Genomic DNA, 21,044 nt, shown 5'->3' on the forward strand with positions numbered 1-21,044 from the left:
GAAATGATAATGTGCAATGCAACGGTTTTGTATGTGATTGCTGCATGCGTGTTTGAAAATTTGACAGCACCCAATGAGGGAGTGCAGCAAAAATGCCAGTGCAAAGGGAAGAAGTATGTTGTCTGCTTTACTGGGCCGTGGCCCTCACTATAGATGGGAAAGCACACGTGCCACATCCTGCCATTATGAGCATGGTGGCCATGGAAATGGAATTGTGGGAAAATAGGCAATTAGGTGTTTAGGGTGTGGTTGACGGAAGGGGCAGTACCATTGCTTCCCAATACTGTGTCGTGAGGTTGGTCGAGATGGAGAGGTCGCAAAATATGCAAAATATGCTGTGGTCTATCTGAGCGCCATTGGCAATGCCGTTTTTCTTTTACACTGTGCAATAAACATTCACCAGAATGTGGTAAAAATGTGAGGAGAGGCTAACAGAAATGCCTATAAAGAGAAAAAACAAAAAAAGTTGCTTGCACGCACTTAAAAACTTAAAAAAAAAAACCTTTATACATCTACGGTGGACGACCCAATCCTCTACCCAGCTTTATATTGCTGCCAAGGTGCTTTTCTCATGTATACCACCAAGATTACTATGCACCTATTCCAATTATTGCTGTCGCCAGCTAGCGGTCAGAAGGGGTCGCATCAACAGAAGCATGTATACTTTTTTGTCCATTTGTGGGATGTTCCTCTGCAACAATGATGCCATCAGTTGTGGAAATGCAGAGTTGTTCCAAGCAAATGGCATTTTGTTTGCGTCCGTAAGTAATGCAGTTTTCTTTGCTCGTCTACAGGATGCGCCGAAGAGTTTACTGTAATAATGTGAGCATAAAAAAAACAAAATCAAATAAAACCGAAAAAAGTTGTTTCTCTAGAAGAATCTACCAAAAAAAAACTCTTTTCAGAGCTGCCCCTTACAACGAATTCCCCCTACCCTGGTTACAATGTATTCCCAAATGCTCACACGCACCACGAAAGCCACATCCGGGGACTTTCAGGATGGCGTTAATGGAAATGGGACTGTGGAGGCAGAGGGTTTGCACAATAACGTTTCTGGGTGTGGTGTGTACGCAGAGGAATGTTGAACAGAACTGATACTGTTACATGGGGAGCTCTTCAATGTTATTGGTGGAAGTGTGTGGAACTTTTTAACAGTACACAATGACGGCGTGCTGGAAAGAAGACAGTAGAAAGGGAAGAAGGAATGTTTCTGCTTTATTGGGGCACAGCCCTTGCTCTCCGTGGGGAAACACACATGCACATACTCCCAGTTTCAGCTTGCTACTCATGACATTGGGATAGTGGGGACTATCACACTTGCGGGTGTGGGTAATAGGAAGATCTGTTCCTAATTTTCTACATTATTGTACACACTGAGCTGGACTGACATGGTTGCAATTCCTTGCAAACGCAATGTAGCACAGCCCATTTGGTCCAACATCACTTACACGCCAAACCTATGTGGCCTGCTACTGTGTTCTGTAAAGCTGCAAATAGATTGCAGAGCAGCTCTGGGGTGTGGCCTTTTCTAGGGCTGCTGTAGAAAACTTGCACCCAGAAAACAGGCCTACATTTGTATTTGTATTTGTCTTTTTTGTATAGCACAGACCAGGCCCAAGGGCACCCGGGCGCATATCTTAGTCGAACGTTACATGTATGACATATAATCACAGTGGTCAACAGAATTGTCAAAAAGTATACAATGTTCAAAAACCTACATACATGTACAACGGCCCATTATGGTGTGTTTGTAAGCATGTTCGTTCCGAAAACACTCCCTATGTTCCTCAACACTGTACTTTGCCACTGTCCATGGGTCTGGATCGTGCCACCGAATTAAGGGCCCACACAGGGTGGGTGCAGTCGCATGGTGACGTTGCCACTGTCCTCCTTTCGAACTGCTGTCCGCAGAACGCGTTTTGGGCAGAATATGTTGTGTGTATGTGCATACCGTTGCCACTTCTATACTGAATAATAGGGTGCCATATGTGTGCTGAGCATTTTGGGAGATGCTGGCTGTTTATAGGGTATAGCAGGTGGGATGTTTATCTGTGTAGGTTCCTGTAGGCCGTGGGTGGAAGCAGCGACCTAATTAACATTTGTTCGCATATGCTGCACAGTGGCAGTGTTACCAGGACACAGAGGAACAGATACACATGCGTGTACTTGTCCAATGACCAAATGTCCCCTCCCACACGTCATCGTAGGTGGAGGACAACATGCGGACATGCAGAGCATCCTGGCGTCATTCGGATGCCTCCATTGTCATTGTGGATAGGCTGGGCAACTACGGTGTCCATGGGTCACTTACCTTTTCCTTAATTGCGGTCATTCCAATGAGGACTGTGTGCCGCTGAGTGAGAATGGCATTTCAACAAAAAAAAACATATTACATATACACGCATATATATTATTGTGGGGAATTGAGGATTTCCTCAAGTTGGTTGTGAGGGGAGGAAGACATTGATGTATCACCTTAACATCTCCCATCATACAGATTTTGAGGGGATGGCACCCTTTGACATGGGGAAAGGGTACACATGCAGGTCTGCTAGAGCTGTTTCATTTCATCCATAATGCATCTTTGTATGCAACCTTTCAGCCAGCACAATTGTTCACCAATTTTTCCACTTTGGCTTCCAGCCTGTCCTTTTTGCTATGCACAGAGTTTCTTTTCTTTGCTATGGCCGTATGCTGTTGTGGAAGGGTTGCCACTTGTGCTGCCTTGCTTTCCTTTCCAATATGTTCTCTCACAGAAAAGAAAATGTGTTTGCTGTACATATAGCAATATGTATTACATAATGTACGCTTCACAGTACTGTGCGTTCCAATGGGGTTAGTGGTGTAAGTCATTGCATCATGAGGGGCATTTTCTTCCAGCCACTCTAAGGTGCTTGCCATTGCTCTGTAATAAATGAGACATTATGCTTCTCTACTATTGTTTACTGAAACACCTATGCAGTTAGTAGACAAACGTCAGTGTGCTTGCTACTGTCATGATCTCTGCTTCCAAAAGATCAGAACTTGCCCGACTCCCTTGGAAGCAGACCCATAACCCCGGTTCCGAGTGCCAGCCAGTCCCAATTGGGACCTTTTGGACCCTGTCCTGGCGTCAGTGGCACCAGGCTCATAAAGATGCCCAGTCCCAGCGCTGGAAGCGCCGGCCTCATAATGCTTGGGTGGACTTACCTGCAGCAGACCATGCTGCTTACTTTCCTGCCAGTTGAACCCCTGATCCTCTTCTGTTTGGGACTACTTTTCCTGTTGGTGGGGCAGGAGCCACTCCCTAGGTTCAGAACACTGGAACTCTTCTGGAAAGCAGGACTTTCGACCAGCCACCACCCTCAAACCGACGGACAAACCGAGAGGACCAATCAAACTCTGGAACATTATTTGCACTGCATGCTACAACAAACTGAAAAAACTTGGAAAGATATCCTTTGGATAGCTGAATATGCCTACAATAACTCTGTCCACTCGGGAACTGGGAAGACCCCGTTTTTTCTTTTATACGGTAGTCACCCTCGAACCTCGGAGTTGGATCCACTCCAAGATCTTGGACCACCAGCAGTAGACCACCTGCATTCTACAATCACCCAAGCCTTTAAGGAAGCCGTTTCTCACCTTCAAAGGGCTAAAGAACAATACAAGAAAGGAGCAGACCAACATCGGAAGGAAGCCCCCCAATATCAAGCAGGAGATCAAGTCTGATTATCCACCAAATATCTACCTCTAAAAGGACCACGCACATTCAACCCAAGATATCTTGGTCCCTATTCCATCACTACCATAGTAAATCCAGTAGCGGTCAAGTTGGACGTGCCCCCTCACATGAAGATACATCCGGTCTTCCACGTCTCTCTATTAAAACCCGTGCAACCTCAAACCCGACTAACTACATCTCCAAAACCTATTCTAGTTGATGGAGAACTCGAGTTTGAAGTCAAAAGCATCCTGGATTCCAAGATCTCCAAATCTAAACTATTTTACCTGATTGACTGGAAAGGCTACGGTCGCCAAGAAAGATCTTGGGAACCTGCAGAATATGTCCACGCGCCTCGTCTAATCAAAAGATTTCATCAAACATTTCCTAACAAGCCCAAACCCCCGGAGAAGCCCGGTTTGGGAGGGGCCTTGAGGGGGGGTGCTGTCATGATCTCTGCTTCCAAAAGATCAGGACTTGCCCAACTCCCTTGGAAGCAGACCCATAACCCCGGTTCTGAGTGCCAGCCAGTCCCCATTGGGACCTTTTGCACCCTGTCCTGGCGCCAGTGGCACCAGGCTCATAAAGATGCCCAGTCCCAGCGCTGGATGCGCCGGGCTCATAATGCTTGGGTGGACTTACCTGCAGCAGACCATGCTGCTTACTTACCTGCCAGTTGAACCCCTGATCCTCTTCTGTTTGGGACTACTTTTCCTGTTGGGTGGGGCAGGAGCCACTCCCTAGGTTCAGAACACTGGAACTCTTCTGGAAAGCAGGAACTCTTTTCTTACCTAGGCGTGGCTGTGGAAGGAGACACCTAAGCACTACAGGAGGCTATTTAAACCACACCCGATGGATGAATCTTGCTTTGCGTTATTCTGCATTCTCTGCAGCAGAACGCTCATTGTGTCTTCTGCTTCTGATCCTGGGCTAAGGGAACAAAGGTTTACCATCCTGGAATCCAGTCTTCAGCAGCACCTGTAAAGACAAAGAAAGAACAAGTTAGCACTACGGTCTTCAGTGGCAGCGCATCTCTTACCTGGTCCATCGGCTGTCACCAACGCCTCGCGCTGCATTCCGGCATCTGAAAGACAAAGGCTTACCTACTCTTCGCATGCTCCGGAGGTCTACGCACTGCATTCCGGCATCTGAAAGACAAAAGCTTACCAGCTCTTCGCACGCTCCGGAGGCCTTCGGCGCTGTATCCCGCATCTGAAAGACAAAAGAAGGTGCGTTTAAAGACATTGGGCAACTTTATTACTCACGTGCCATTAGTCCTTCCCATGCCGAATCCAGTGGGTATTCCAGCACCCTTCAGCTTCTCTAAAGCTCCGAACTTGTACCTGCAAGATAAAAGGGACAGTTAGTGCGCATCGTGAAGCAGGCTCCAAGCGCTTACTTACGTGCTTCCAGGCGCTTCTATTCCTCACGCGGGTTCGATCCTCAACTCTCATCAGTCCGCCATCCGCCATCGCCGGAACCCTGCAAAACAAGAGATATCATTACAAAAGACTTTTAAGACATTTGAAGTGCCCAGAACTTACCGTTAGTGCAGTTAACGATGGACAGCAGTCCTCTGAGGTAAAGAGGCCTGCACCCTTATCCAGTGAAGAAACTGGTTACGGCACCCTGCCCCGAGGCAGATGGAGAGCTCTGCGTTCACTTACCTAAGGTGAGGGTGTTAACCTTTGGGGTTCTACAGGAGAAGAGAAAGGGAAGAGGAGAGAGGCACCCAATAACCCCAGTTCATTAATCCCATATTTTCTATCTGCAGACATCTTACTCTTCGAGTCAGACATACAGTGCACAGAGGTCCAGCCCAAAGAGCCAACCGTGTGTTACACATCACCTTTGAAGATACGGCATTCACCCAGTCAAGACCGGCGCCTCTGCGGGAATCAGGTGAGCGTTACAGCTACATTGTAGTGATGTTCTGGTCTTGGTACTTTCCATTCCGTACTCTCTGTAAACACGTTGTTAAAGGGACATTATGGTTAAGTTACGCTACTAAAAAACTAGTAGCAACGTTTTTCCATTGAATTTCACAGGTTTTTGCTAGTGCAACTTAACCATAACGTCCCTTTAAAAACGTTTTTTGTTAGTGAATATATATATATTACAGGGCCTGCGGTATTGGCACTGTAGTTATTGTGAAGTTGCTCAACCCATAGGCAGAGTGCTTTCTGGGCAGCTTATAACTCACCCCCCCAGGCGAATCCTCATGAAACTTTGGAAAAGAGTATATGGCCCCGTCAGATTGATCCTGCAAAGTTTGGTGAGGTTTTGTTAAGGGCAGGTGGGGCAAAGTTATAGGGGGGGTCCCAAAATGTATGGTTTTTCCCAAAGGCGCAATGAAAAAAGAAATGTGCTCACGTCTACAGCCCAAACTGCTGGATTCATTTTCACCAAATTTGCGCAGGAGTGGGGGCTTGGGCTCAAAAGCGTGCCTTGGTAAATTTAGTGTAAATCCGTGCAATAGTTTAATGACCAAAATGTAGGCAGAAAAAAATGTGTGATATCTGGGTTCGTTCTGTGGACTCACTTCCCTGTTCAGTCTGCGCATGGGCCTCCAATTGGCCCGGAGGCCAGCGTGATGTCCGCGGACATGGGACACACTCACTGATTGGATGGTGAAGAGTGTGAGGTGCGTCAGATTTTTGGGAAGCGCCCACCATGATGGATCCGCGGCCAGTTGCAGCAGACCCTGGACAGCGCAGTGTGGAAAAAGTCTGGGAAAAACATCTTTGGTCATTTGGTGGTGGAAATAAGGGCTGGGAAGAGTGGGGGAGTGGAAAAAGATGATATGGGCTGTTTTTGTAGTTTGAAAAAGGCCAGGCAGGTGCTGTAGCTTCCCGCGGGTAACGCAGTATTACGCAAACATCACGGTGAACAGGCTGTTTTGAAAAGACATTTGGGGTTATTTGATGGTGTACAAATGATAGGGACATGGAATGAAGGCAATGTAGAGCAGTTTTATAGGTGAGAAAATGGTTTGGAAATGCTGAAGGCCCGCAGTGAATTTAGCTGTCCACGGATATCATTTCGATTGCAAGGGTACGGCATTCACCCGTTTGAGTTTTATTGGTTGACCGTGTCTGATACGTACTTGTCATACAGTTAATTGTGTTGGGGTCAGTGGCCAGATTCTGGGGGCATGGCCGCACGCCATGCCCCTCAGAATATGTGCACTGGTAAAATGACCACAGCAGTAATATGTATATTTTAATTATAGGTATTGTAATAGGAGTATGTCCAGAATCAGTATACTCGGAATATGTGTACAGTAATTGTATGTAATGTAGTGACAGAGAGTGTTTTTAATATGGAGGAATTATGTAATTAAATTGTATACAGAACTTACGAGTGCAGTACAATTGAGGATAGTGCTCACAGAATATATAGTTTATTAAGAATGCTGTGGCTACTTAGGGGCCGATTCATGGAACAAACGTGCGCCGAAAATTCCAGCACAAGCAGGCGCAAGGTGGCGCAAGCGTGAGAAAGCAAGCGCACACACACACGTGTGATTCAAGGAATGCGCTGCGCTTGTTTCCCACTGGTTGTGCACCAAATAGGTGCATGTCGCACGCGGGCACACACGTCATCAAACGGCGTGCGCTACGCGCACAGCAAAAGTGCACATAGCGCAGCGTACACAACAAAAGTAGGCGGAACAGTGGGTGTAACACGCAGAATGGAGAATAACGTGTGAAAAAGAAGGCATAACTGGGGAAGTACTGCAGGGAACTACACGGAACGCCCACACGCACGCGAACAACCCATATTCATGGATACGAATACGGGAAACCCTAGCACGGCAAAAGACGCACACAGGCGTGAATGGTTCCGCCACACGAAGGCAGGCGGAAGCGTCCCCACGCACAGTATAAAAGGGCACGCAAACAACAAACACTTATATACAGCTACGATGAATGCCCCATTTGTCGCAGCACTGATATTGGGACACCGCAGGAGGAGGAGAATAGCCAGGGCACGCATTTTTTCACCACGGACAAGCCTTTTTGGGATGCCTGATGACCAGGTCTACGGCAGGTATAGGTTTCCACCCCGTATCATCCTAGACCTGGTCAGGGAGTGGGAAGATGACTTTAGATCCCACCCCTTTGCTCCCAAGCATTGAGCCCCTTGGAGAAGGTGCTCAATGTCCTGCATTTTTTGGCCACTGGGTCATTTCAGCGGACTACTGCCATAGTGGGGGGGGGGGCTCACAGGCCACGCAGTCATGCTGCCTACACCAGGTCTTGGCAATCATGACAGCGCGCCCCTCAGTCCGCAGGCACATATACATGCCCAGAACACCCGCAGAAAGGCAGGCCGTTGTCCTGGACTTTTACAGGGTGGCACACTTCCCCAAAGTGCTCGGTGCCATAGATTGCACCCATGTGGCCCTACGTCCACCTAGGGCCACTGAGCACATCTACCGAAACCGCAAGCACTTGCATTCCATCAACGTACAGGTGGTATGCGATGCAAAGGGAATCATCAACTCTGTCTATGCAAACTACCCTGGCTCCACCCATGACAGTTTCATATACAGAATGTCTGCCCTGAGCCGGGCCGTGGAAGCTGGGCAGCATGGCGACACATGTTTCCTAGGTGAGTACAAATGCCCCTGCACATGCATGCATGTCACACACACACACACAAATACACAAACCCCAATAATCACAACCATTATCACCTCTCCTGGGGACAGTGCCTACCCTCTGAGCAACCACATGATGACGCCAATCCGGAATACCACCACACCACCCCAGGTAAGATACAATGCGGCCCATATTGCAACCAGGGCCATAGTGGAGCGCACATTCGGAGTGCTCAAGTCACGCTTCCGCTCCCTTGACCGCTCTGGTGGGCAGCTACTCTATGCACCCCCAGTAGTGTGCAGGATAATTGTGGCAGCATGTGTCCTGCAAAATGTTGCAACACGGCAGGGCGTACCGGTGGACATGGTGTTGCACCCACATCCCCAACCACAGGCACAGGCGCTGCCCATGGGTGGGGATAGGGCACGTGGCGAGGATGCCTGGACCCAGCTTGTGGACACATTTTTCACCTAAACACCCACCCCTGCGGAGTACACACAGGGCTGGCACATACCAGGTGACAATCGATGATGACAAAGAGACAGTCAACTGTCACAACCTTACCACCCTGAGATTGTTGCCATGGAAGTGCCACATTGTGTGCATCCCTAGCTATTTAAACACAAGCAATCCTGTGTGACCAAAAGGCACACATGCAAGGTGTGAATCACACACACCTGCAAAACAGGCCATGACTATCACTGGTATGTCACTCAAACCCTCCCAAAGCACAACATGACATGGCAAGCAATAGCCATAAACCAACACAGTACCAATAAGGTACACATTGCCATGTGAAAAATGTAAATTGGCATCAGACAATGATGCCTGACATGGAATCAGATGAAATGACTGACCAACAACCTCCCACTCAAAATAAGTCATACCCAAATGCATTCCAAAAGTCGAAGTTGTAACATAACAATGAATGCCTGTCCACATGCACATTGTGCATTGCAAAATCAACACTGCAGCTTCTGTGTGCCATGTCCACCTCTTGCAACACACTGCTCAGTGGACAGCACAGTTAACAGCCATTGCGTGTGATGCACACCCTGAGCATCACATCTAAGCGACAAACCACATCAAAAAGCAAATTAGGCATGTATAGGATCCACAATTGGTCATAGGACATGTGCTGCAGGAACACAGTGGGCACCAGAAGGAAAACAGAGTGTACACGTGGACATGGAAGGGTGGCTGTACACGTAGTGCATTATAGTGCGAGTGTGTGGGTCAGTAGGGACATGCACTCAACATATGCATGTGCAATGAAGTGACCATCAGTGTCCTCTACACATCACATGTGAACATTCACCATGTGTACACCCCAGCATATCAAACCGCAACTATCCCCTCACACCTGAAAGGTAAACACAACACATGAACAGGCATTGATCAGCAGAACACATCATGTACATAGGATACCACAATTACAATGTCAGGGTGCCCATCACACTGCAGGGCAAGGCAACTATCACCATCCAAGCACCACACCCCCTCACAAATCACCATGACCCACTGAACAACTGCACCGGGGTTATGGAGCCTTCATCCTTGAATTTCACCTGGCCACAGGATCATCCTTCCCCTTTGTCACCATCTCCCACCTTGTGTGTAAAAAGTTGCCTGCACCCTCAGAGTCCACCTTGATTTGCAAAACCACTACATACAAGAGAACTCAAAGCTGGCCAACACAGAAGCCAAGCAAAAAGCCTGCAGGTAGAAAAACTAACCAGAACAGCCTCCAGTAGATGACTTGAAGTAGCAGTACCTCACAAAGGCCAAGTACTACCACAATGACGTAACAACCAAGGTAGCACAGTAAAACAATGTCACAACAGGATGTGTACAATGTGTGGTACATAACATAGAATGAAGCACCACAAACGGATGTGTACTGTCACTGCTCCCGTGTACAGGTGCAGGAGTGGCACGAACCAACCACCCTCACCGTGGTCTGCGTGGCTGCAAGGTCAAACTCACACAGGCCTCTGAGACCCTGGTGGGGAAGGAGGGTCAGGTATATGCAGTCGGGACAGGCGTTGGCATACTGGATAACGGGAATGAGGGGCAGGAGAGGGGAGTAGGATTGACACGGGAAAGTAGGGAATGGCCAAGAATGTAGTACTCACATTAACACATACACAATCATACCAAACTTGTTCATCATGCACATAGCAGCAATTCACTGAAATGGAAGTCAAAGAGAAACTTATCTCTGGGGTGAGTGTTGGCCTCCTGCCTGCGCACTCTCAGGTCCGGTAACAGGAGCACGTCAATGCTGAAAAGAGAGCCACAGTTAAAAATCTGTGCGTGCCCATAACTCACAAACACACCACCAAATATGCCCCAAAGTAACAAACTACTCTACAAACAGACAATCTGGTGTGGATGCTTCGTACCCATACATAACATTACCCCTGTGATGGTTCATACACAGTCAATGCAGTAAGTCAGGCGCCGGTGGGTGCGTGGCAAATGGAACACCAATGTGTCACGAATCACACAACATGCAATGTTCCCTGGGTAAGCAAACAGACGCAAATAGCAAGGTATGACTTCCAAACAAGTTGTGTTTCACCATGACCCAAATAAAGTAGGCAGTGCATGTTTCAAATTCTACATGGAAATTAAATGCACTGCACCCGAGTATGTCCCTTGCCGTCTGTCCCTGTGATCTGCTTCTTTCCATGTATTGGAACGCTACATGGGTGATACAAGTGCCTCAATGGACCATGGTGGACCAGAGGGAATGTGCCACTGCCCCTGCAGGTGCCCCAGACAACCTTACAATCAACTAGCCATGAGTCCACCAACACATCTGAGCTGTATTGTGCTTTTCAACACCAATATTCGTCCAAGCTCACCCTCAGTGCTGCTACTAAGCATGCATGTGCAACTGGCCTGGTGGAAGGTTTGCTGTGTTGTGGCCACCCTGTGCTGCTCACCTTGCCTGGAGTCCCTTGAAACACGTCAGCAGTTTTCGGATGTATGATTGCAATCCCTGTGCCTCTGCTTGCACACACATGTGCATGTGGGCACCACCAAATATGTCCAGATTCCAGACGTCCAATGGCCCATGTCTGCTGGCAAAGGTGGTCTGGGGGCTAATCCCCCTGCAGAAAGGGCATGAAACACATGATTAATGCATTAGATTCTCTTCAGGCATCACATCACTGGACCATGTCAGAGACGTACATCAGAAATTACACCACAGTCTTTCTTTCACAGCCAAAGTGTGGAACTCACTATCTACGGCATGAATTGCAACAAGCACATGTACAGTAAAGATAAGAAACATAGTACACAATGCATAGCAATGAATGTACACATGAATCATGAAACACCCCATCTAGCAAAAGCAGAACAGTGGTCAATAACACCCCAATCATCCGCACTAGGGGTGTTAACACAAGTTCCACAGCAGCAGACATGCCACAGATATGACAGTCCAAAGCCCTTGTGTAATAGGCTGTTACACCGAACCATCCTTGCGAGCCCATGGATAAGGGAGAGGCATATGTGAGTCAAGGACCCCAAGCAGCAAACACATACACAAGACAAGCCTGAAGGGCCCAGCTGGAACAGACAGTGGATGCTTTCAAAAGCCACAAAGCACCACACTGTCACATGAAAGCATAATAGACAAGTAATTTTAAACTATATTAACTAATTACACTAACTACGAAAAACATACTTTACCTAATTAAACTAACTATCAAACAAAAGCTTAACTAACTAAACTAAAAGAAAAATCAAAAATGGCCACATACGACCCGGGGGGGCACCCAGGAGGGGGGAGGTACAGGGTGCTGCTCAACACCCACATGCGATGATGCTGAGCCAAAAAAAAAACCTCCATGGGCTCAACGCCTGCACAGCCCGACCTATATGGGAGAAAGATGGTCATCCGAGTCTGGCTCATCCTGGAAAGGAGGACGTGGTACAGTAGCCTGGCCACGCCTAGCCGCAGCTTGCCCCTCTTCGGCAGCAAGTCTGCCAGAGAGGTGAGCCTGGTTCTGTGTGGCGATGACTTGTAGGTCTGCATGCAGAACCACCAGTGATACACGTGCTTCCTCTTGCAAGGTAGCACGTGTAACACGGAGTTCCTCCTGCAAGGCCTGGCTGGACAACCGCTGCATCTCCTGGCAAGCCTGTAGCTCAGCCGAGATGGAACGCTCAAGCTGTGCAAACCTCTCCTCTGACCGCTCCCTCTGGGACATCAGAAGGACACCCAGAGTGGATTTGAGGGAAGCATACTCCTCCCTCAGGGCCTCTATGTGTGCCTCTGCGTGAGTAGCAATTGCTTGACCCAGAGACGACATTTCAGCCTGGCGTGCCCTGTCTGAGGCCGCCATGCCCAGCCTGAGCGAGCGGGCCGTGGACTGTGCCGCCTGCTGCTGGAGAGGCACCTGCCTAGCAGGGGGAGCACGGATCGGGCCACATGCTCCATGCTCTCAGCGATGTTCTCCATTGCTGCCCCCTGCCATTCTGAATTGGCAGTCATGTCTTGCTCCCACTCAGTATACAGCGGTTGCGCGCGGCGACTGCGTTGCTGGGCTTGACCCCTGCGGGACCCAAGGACCGGGTGTCCTCGTCGTGTTGGCACCACCCGCGGCTGCACGACTACAATGCCCCCGTCGACGTGATGTCCCAGGCAGGTGCAGGTGTCGCGGACAGTTGAGTGTCCACATCAGAATCACTCACCCCTGACACATGGACCTGATGCTCATCCAACTCGACATGGACGTCAGAGTCGTCATCAGGGCTGGACTCATAGGCAGCCAGAGACAAGATGGCCTGTAGCACTTAGGGGTTTTCGTGGCCTGCCACCCCACGACCCCCACTTGTGCCGGGTTGATGTAGTGATACCAACCCTGTGCCTGGCATGACAACACCATCCTCTGGCTCCATTGCGTCATCATCTGAAAAATAGAGAGAAAAAAGTTCACTACACATGTCAGAAGCACACAACACACACACGCACCGACAACATCAGGCAGACATGTGACACACAAAATAGAAACTGGCATGCATGCTGGGTCAACTTGGAATTGCTTCTGTGATCAGACCTGTTGAAAGGTGACAGTTTGCATTGAAGTGGGTCTATGCTGTGCAGCCAATGTGTATGTTACTCACTACCTACATGTACAAGTACTTCATGGTGTGTGGCAGAAAATGTGAAGGCAGTGCAAGGTCAACTTTAGGCATCATGTGCAATGTGCATTCAATGGGTAGCATATCTACAAGCAAAGCACCCCTCCACCCAAGTGCAAAAGCATGGATGCCAAGCATGTTATCAAAAGGCTGACCATACATCTGTGCATTGACAGGCAGTGTTGACTAGCATCAACAGCTTCATGTGAGTAAAGTGACAACACTGCAAATGATGATGGGACAGTAAGCAGGACACATGATGAAACGTCTGGAGGCCACCCACGTGTGAAGAAGACACTACACCAGTTGGACAGAGTCATTGGCCATTAAACAGGCTAAGGCCTGTGACCCACCCAGATTGTCAGACCCTAAACATGTGTGCAACGCAGTACTGAGCCACAGTAGACATGGGAAGGCTGATGAAATGCCATGCAATGTATGTCACCCAGGACTTGTATTACAGTGATCATCCAGTCAAGGACACATAGGGGCATGCGTGCAATGCACATGGAGCATGGATGGGCACACATGTCCCTGTGGGGCATCTGACCTCTGCACAGTACAAGTGAGATACCCTGCATCAAGTATTAAGGCTGTACCACACAGCATATGTCTGGCAGATTAGTTGCGGGAAGTTAGCATGTACACAGGACGAATTAACAGGGAAGTACCCAACGGCAATATTGAAGCAGACCAGTGCAAAGGTGGAATTGGGGTGCAGAGCAGGGGGTGGAGGGGCAAGGGAGCATGCCTACATGGAGTACTCGCATGCAGGCAGAGGACACATGTACGTCAGTCATGCTATGACATCGTGCCTGGGCTGAGAGGAAGGTCACCCCACGCTACATGCAGAAGGGCCAGTGAGCTGGGTATTGGACCGGAGGGGCATACTGGTAACCAGCATGCGAGTAGGGTGCAATAGTGTTGATGCTGACAGTCCCCGTCTGCTCCACATATCCACCATCCAGCAGAGCAGACATGCATCACGGAAGCATTGCATTACTTGCACATCCAAAACATGTACACGTCACATGTAGTGGCAATCATGCACAACACATCCCACAAGTAAAACACACACATCCTCAACAAACACGCATCAACACTCACTGGACTGGGCATCAAAGTCCGGCATCTCTCCCACTCCGACCGATTCAGATGGTATGAACTCCGCAACGAGTGACTCATGCGGAGTGAGGACTTCCTCCTCTGGTGCAGGCCCACCGCCAGTCACCAGAGTCAAGTTGTAATTTGAGGCACGCTTAGCCTTAGCGCTGCGTTTGATGTCATTCCAACACTTTTTGCACTCTTGCGCCGTACGCACCTCATGGGCGAATGCACTGACATGTTCCGCAACATGCTTCCAGTGGGTATCACGTTGGGCAGCCGTAGTCAGACTATTGGCACCCACTAGCATGTCACGGCTGTGGCCCCGCACGTAGCCCACAAGGAAGTCCAGTTCCTGGTTGCAGAAAGGCTTCTTCCTCGACGTGCAGGAGGTTGTGGCTGTGTGTGAGGTCCCAGCCTGTGCTGCAGGTGCAACCTTCCTCCTCTTGGATTGTGCCTCAGACCCTGGCTGGCTAATGCCGCCCTGACCAGAATGGCCAGTGGGTTCGGTGGATTGAGCCAAGGGAGTGCCAGGTGGAGGGATGACCAAAGGCCTGACTGCTGTCAGTGGCAGCTGGGTGCCCTCTAATGGACCCTGCGCAGCAACATCCGCTGTGGCAGAGTCATTGACCGTAACTGTCCTGGTTGGCAGACTCACTACCGGGGTGTTGTTGGGTGCATCTGCCCCTGCACTTGCCAACACCTGGCTGTTTGGGGCAGCAGATGACATAACTGCCCCAGGGACACGTGTCTTGGTCAGGGCAGCTCTGCGTGCCCCTACGGTTTACCTCCTGGCCTGTTGGAAATCTTCCAAGGGCTCCTCAAGTGCCAAAGCAGGCTGCGCTGACAGACCCTGAGCCTGGGTGGCGGAGTCCACAGCTGCACCTGCAGCTACCACTACCCTTGGGCCCGTGGCAGTCGATGGAACGGAATGCCGGGTCACACGGGTGCCAGTGACAGATGCAGAAGCTGCATCTCCCGGATCCACAGGGGGCGGTGGCATGACTGCACCGACACATGGCACGACATCGTGCTCAAGTGGCGCACCCCTGCCTCGTCCCCCTCTGCAGCTGCCCTGGACACCCTGGAGTCCCCCTACTCCCTGGTCACCCCGGCCACGTCCCTGACCACGCCCGCCACGAGGAGGACGCCCAGCTGGGGCACCCCTCACCTTTGGTGTCCTCCCAACCATGGCACAGATGTAGTAATGCCGGCACAGATGGAGTAGTGCCAATGGGAGGTGTACACCACAATTGACCTGGGCAATTGGGGTGAAGGGGGTGGGAAGCAAGATGTTAACAGCCCCCCTGCACCTGCAAGGCTGTATGTGACCCCGGTGATGTAGTGACGGGTCACGCAACGCTCAAGCACCCCGAAACTGCTGGAAAACCGTGCACGCAACCCTGCAGCCTACATGCGTGGAATCAACCTCCCGCAGTACGCGGTGGCACCCAGTAACACGAAAAACGTGTACGCGTGGGACACGCAGGCTACTATGACATCAAAAATGGTGCAATACACAGGGGCACCCGCAGTGGGAAAAATAGCGTGCGCGACTCACCGTCTGACTAGCACGATGCAGAAAAACACGCGTAGCCAATACCCCTGCCAAAAGAAGAGATACGTCCTTGATAGCTGTGAAGTTGTGATGGCGCGCAAAACAACACGAAGCAGCAACACACGTCGGTCTCCACGAAAAGGCACATACAGCAAACTGCTGGCCCCGCTCACCTTTAACCCATGCTGAGGGAAATTCCTGCGCATGTCTCGTCACTTATGCGCGTAGGCCCTTTCCTCGGATTACACTCATTCACACAGGGACGTGCATTCTTTTCACGCACACGCTAATCCACTATGCCCACGTCACGGGGGAAACGCCCACGCGCGTCACGTCACAGAAGCGCTTACGCGCGAAGAGCCTTTGGTCCAATGAAATCGCTGACGCGCTCACGCGCTAAGGGCCTTTCCTCGAATTACACACTGACGTGCAATTTTTTCACGTGCCAAATCACTCCATATCAAGCTGGCCACGCGAAAACACACAGAAGACCACGCTCCTGCCCTGAAGGCCATTTTCCTGCCCCCAAGAGCCCCGAGCACGCTCCTACCTGCCATCTGCTGCTGCCTGCCTGCCTGCTGCCCACGTCCCTGCTATTGGTTGCCTGCACATCAGCCATCTGCAGGGGTCCGTTGCTGTGACCACCCCTGCTGGAACTGAAGACTCCCGACTGGGATACCATCGTGCCACAGCCCAGCCCCAGGATCCAGTTGCCCACCCACACCTGCCTCTGGGGTTGCCATGTCGGGCACACCACCATCTGAGACCACTGGCAACCCCCAGCAGAGAGGCAGAGGACCACCAGCTTCACTGCCACCGAAGTTGGTGTCCTGGTGGAGCAAGTCCTGGGGCAGTATGATGCCCTCTTCGGAAGTTCGTCCGCCGACACGGAAGGACGGACCAGGATCTGGATGGACATCGTGACTGCCATCAACGTGGAGGGGGTGGCAGTCCGCAAATTCCAACATGTGAAGAAGCGCTGGGAGGACTTCAGGTCCAGGACCCTCAACAAGGCCCGGCGCCTCTTGAAGTCAGCGGATGCTAAGGGGCGCCGGGGCCACCTGTTGGAACATCAAATGAGGGTCCTTGAACGCATATCCCCAGCGCTCCACTTCCAGGTCCTTGAGATGCAGACCCGTCTGGAGTTGAGCGGTAAGTGTACATGCATACTGATTGTAAGCTGTGCGTGTGGTTGTGTGCCAGTAGTGTGCAGGTTGCACATGTGGTTTTGTAGGGCTATGTATGGATGTGTATGTACAGGGCCGTGAGGCTAACACAAGTAAGTCCTCTCATGTGTGAGACACATGGATGGTGCATGTGTGTGTAAGCTTGCATGCCAAATGCAGATGTGTGAGCACACATGTTTGAATGACTGTGTATGTAAGTTGGCATGGTTGTGGTGTCACACATGGATGTCAGTTCCAGCTGCATGTATCTGCACCGTGTACATGTGCATGTGTGTGTATTTCACAAGGGTGCAACAGTGATGCAACATGGATGCTTGGGACACTGATATGTATAAGACTGATTGCCAGATGTGACATGGATGCCGATCTCATCACTGCGACAGTTGGTGGAGGTGTACACATGCATGTAAGTGTGGTGGCGTGTGTGCATGTCTAGTGCACTCCCTGTGTTTCATGTGATGTCTGGCTCACCTTTGGCTGCTCATGCTGTTGTATGTGTATGGATGGTGCTGGCTGTTGCCATATGGCTGTGGAATTGCTCATGTGTGTGAGTTGACAAGCCATGTGTGTTGGGGATTGTGATAGCATGTCTGAAGTTTGACACTGCCACTCCTGTGCAACTGGCATGTGTGTATCAGTCCATTGTACAGTGTCCTGATGCCTGTCTCCTATCTCTCCCTGTCTGCAGCGTCAACTGATGAAGAGGGCAGAGAGGGTGCTGTGGAGCACAACGGCGGGGATCACACCACCAGCCGGAGACGCAAGGCCCGGCTCCCCTCCAAGGTTGCTATCTCGTCAGTGAGTCCGGTGCCACATCCCAGGCCGCAGCTGCCGAGGGTAGGTCCAAGAGGTGGAGGTCAGAGTTGGAGGTCAGAGTTGGACTCCTCGGCAGCAGAAGGGGCAGCTGAGACCCCACAGGGTCCGACGAAGGAAGATGGCACTGAGTCATCCAGGTTGGTGGGGGGTTTGGTGGAGGAGCAGGGACAGAGACGGGGTCTGAAGGTGGGGATTCAACTGGTGCCAGTGGTGCAGTGCAGGGGCAGGGACAGGAGGAAGCACAGGCTTCCCCGTAGGTGCCTGTGTGTAATCCTGTCCCCGATCCTGTGACTGCATCATCCCGCACCAGCAGGGATGCCTACGTCCAGACCCGTTTTCAGGGAGGGGATCCTCTTACAACAACTGGCTTTCCTCTCCCTGCGGACGTGGCTATTCAGGACCGGGTTGAGCCTGTCCTGGGTGGGATGGCGTTGTGTCAACGGGACATGCAAGGTGACCTGCAGTCTTTTCATGGGGAGACTGCACGTCATCTCGAATGGCTCGTTGACCACGTCAGCCTACTGGGACAGGTCACCCAGGCCGGATTCCTCCGTTTGCTGAACCTTGCTTCGACCCCCTCCTCACCTGAACCCCCTATGCGCCAGTCGTCCTCCGTGCCATCTTCCCACCCATGTATCACCTGGGGACCCTGTGGAGCTGCCTCTGACCGTGCGGCCAGGCTGGTGGAGGACACATCCCTGCCACAGTCGGGAGTCAGATGTCCAGCAGGGGTGGCCACCTCAACAACTGCACCCTAGCTGGAGGAGGATGTGCAGGCAGCAGGAGCCAGGGCACAGGCACAGAAGCAGCAGCAACAAGGTGGGAGCCATGATGGCTCGGGGCTTTCGACATCGGAGGGGCAGGCATCGGCCGGAGGGCAGGAGGACCGAGGACGGGAAGTGTCTTCCATGTGGCAGCGGTTAGGCCATGCTATAGATGAGGAACGGCAGCGGGTGGAAGAGGCACGGCTCACGATGGTCAGGGCAGAGAACTCCATGCAAAGGGCTCTGAGGCGGGCCGAGTGCCTCGAGGCAATTCGCAGGGACCTGGATGTCCGGATGTCATCGTCCCTGCGAACCCTCGGGCCTTAGAAGAGGACCACCTCTGGGACATTGAGCAGGAGTTCGATGATGCCCTGGCCCGGGAAATCAGAAAGTGAGCTGTCGGACTAGCCCGCTGCCATTGTATATAGTTAATTAGTGTTAGGTTTCCTTTTGGTTTTCATTTCATTTGGGGCGCTTGGACAATGCCCCACCTTTTTGTTTATAGTTGTTCATTATGTAGGGTTTTTGTAGGTTTGCTTTCAATGGTTGGGTTCATGGACCCTGGATTTGTACTTTGTATATAGTTCTACACTGGATTTCACTTCATTTAAGTTTCTTTTTTACCATGGATCAATGGATGTGTCTTATTTTTACACTTTGGATTTGGTTGCACCGACAGACTCTTTGGACCCATTTGCTTTTGGATTGATTTGGATTCTGCTTTCACACATTTTTTTTTTAATATTTTGGACATGCAGCTTTTTCTTCATTATTTCCATTATTGTGTGATTTTTTTTATTCATTTGGTTAATTATTGAATACACATTTATTATATACTTTACTGATGTGGTCTTATCTCATTTGTTTTGTGCATGTCACAATGTTGATCTCCATTCCGTGGGTCTGAGGGACATTGATTCATGGCCATGCTGGTTATGTATTTTCTATCATGACTTTGGGAATTCAATGTGGGGTGTTTGGACTGGGGTAGGATTTGGGTGGCCATGAGGGGCATGGGTCTGGAGTGTGATGACCTGTTGGGGGGGATATGTGCGGGGGCCTGCTGGCAGGTGCCTGTCAATGACGGGGGCGTGGGGGTGCTGGGGGACATGAGTGGGACATGAGTGGGGGCCTGTTGGCAGGTGCCCTGCACTGCTGGGGGGTGGGGGTTCAGAGGGACATGAGTGGGGGCCTGCTGGCAGGTGCCCCTGCACTGCTGGGGGTGGGGGTGCAGGGGGTAATGAGTGGGGGCCTGCTGGCAGATGCCCCTGACTGCTGGGGGTGGGGGTGCAGGGGGTCATGAGTGGGGCCTGCTGGCAGGTGCCCCTGACTGCTGGGGGATGGGGGTGCAGGGGGACATGTGTGGGACATGAGTGGGGGCCTGCTGGCAGGTGCCCCTGACTGCTGGGGGGTGGGGGTGCAGGGGGACATGTGTGGGACATGAGTGGGGGCCTGCTGGCAGGTGCCCCTGACTGCTGGGGTGTGGGGGTGCAGGGGGACATGTGTGGGGCCTGCTGGCAGATGCCCCTGACTGCTGGGGGATGGGGGTGCAGGGGGATATATGGGGGGCCTGCTGGCAGGTGCCCCTGACTGCTGGGGGGTGGGGGTGCAGGGGGACATGTGTGGGACATGAGCGGGGGCCTGCTGGCAGGTGCCCCTGACTGCTGGAGGGTGGGGGTGCAGGGGGACATGTGTGGGGGCCTGCTGGCAGGTGCCCCTGACTGCTGGGGTGTGGGGGTGCAAGCTGACATGTGGCTTGGCTGGGGGCATGCCCATGGTGGATGGGCTGCCTGCGGGACATGACCAGGGGTGGGGGGTAGTCCCCTGTGGTGTGGGCTGCCTACAGGTGCCATGGGGGTGTAGAGGGAACACCTGGGAGGACCCACACTGCCAATTCATGTGTAGAACTCACTGTGCACCCCTGAAATTCACGTACCCCACTCTGACAGCAAAATCACTTGTGAAACTTCCCGCGAACCCCAGAAATACACGTACCCTGCTGAAATCACGTGTGAAACTTCCCGCGAACCCCAGTTATACACGTACCCCACTCGCAAAGGCCCTTTCGTGTGTGAAACTTCCTGCAAACCCCATAATACACCTACCCTGCTGAAATCGCATGTGAAACTTCCCGTGAACCCCAGT

This window comes from Ambystoma mexicanum, chromosome 1p (assembly GCF_040938575.1).
Source record: "Ambystoma mexicanum isolate Mex_15411 chromosome 1p, UKY_AmexF1_1, whole genome shotgun sequence".
NCBI lineage: Eukaryota > Metazoa > Chordata > Amphibia > Caudata > Ambystomatidae > Ambystoma > Ambystoma mexicanum.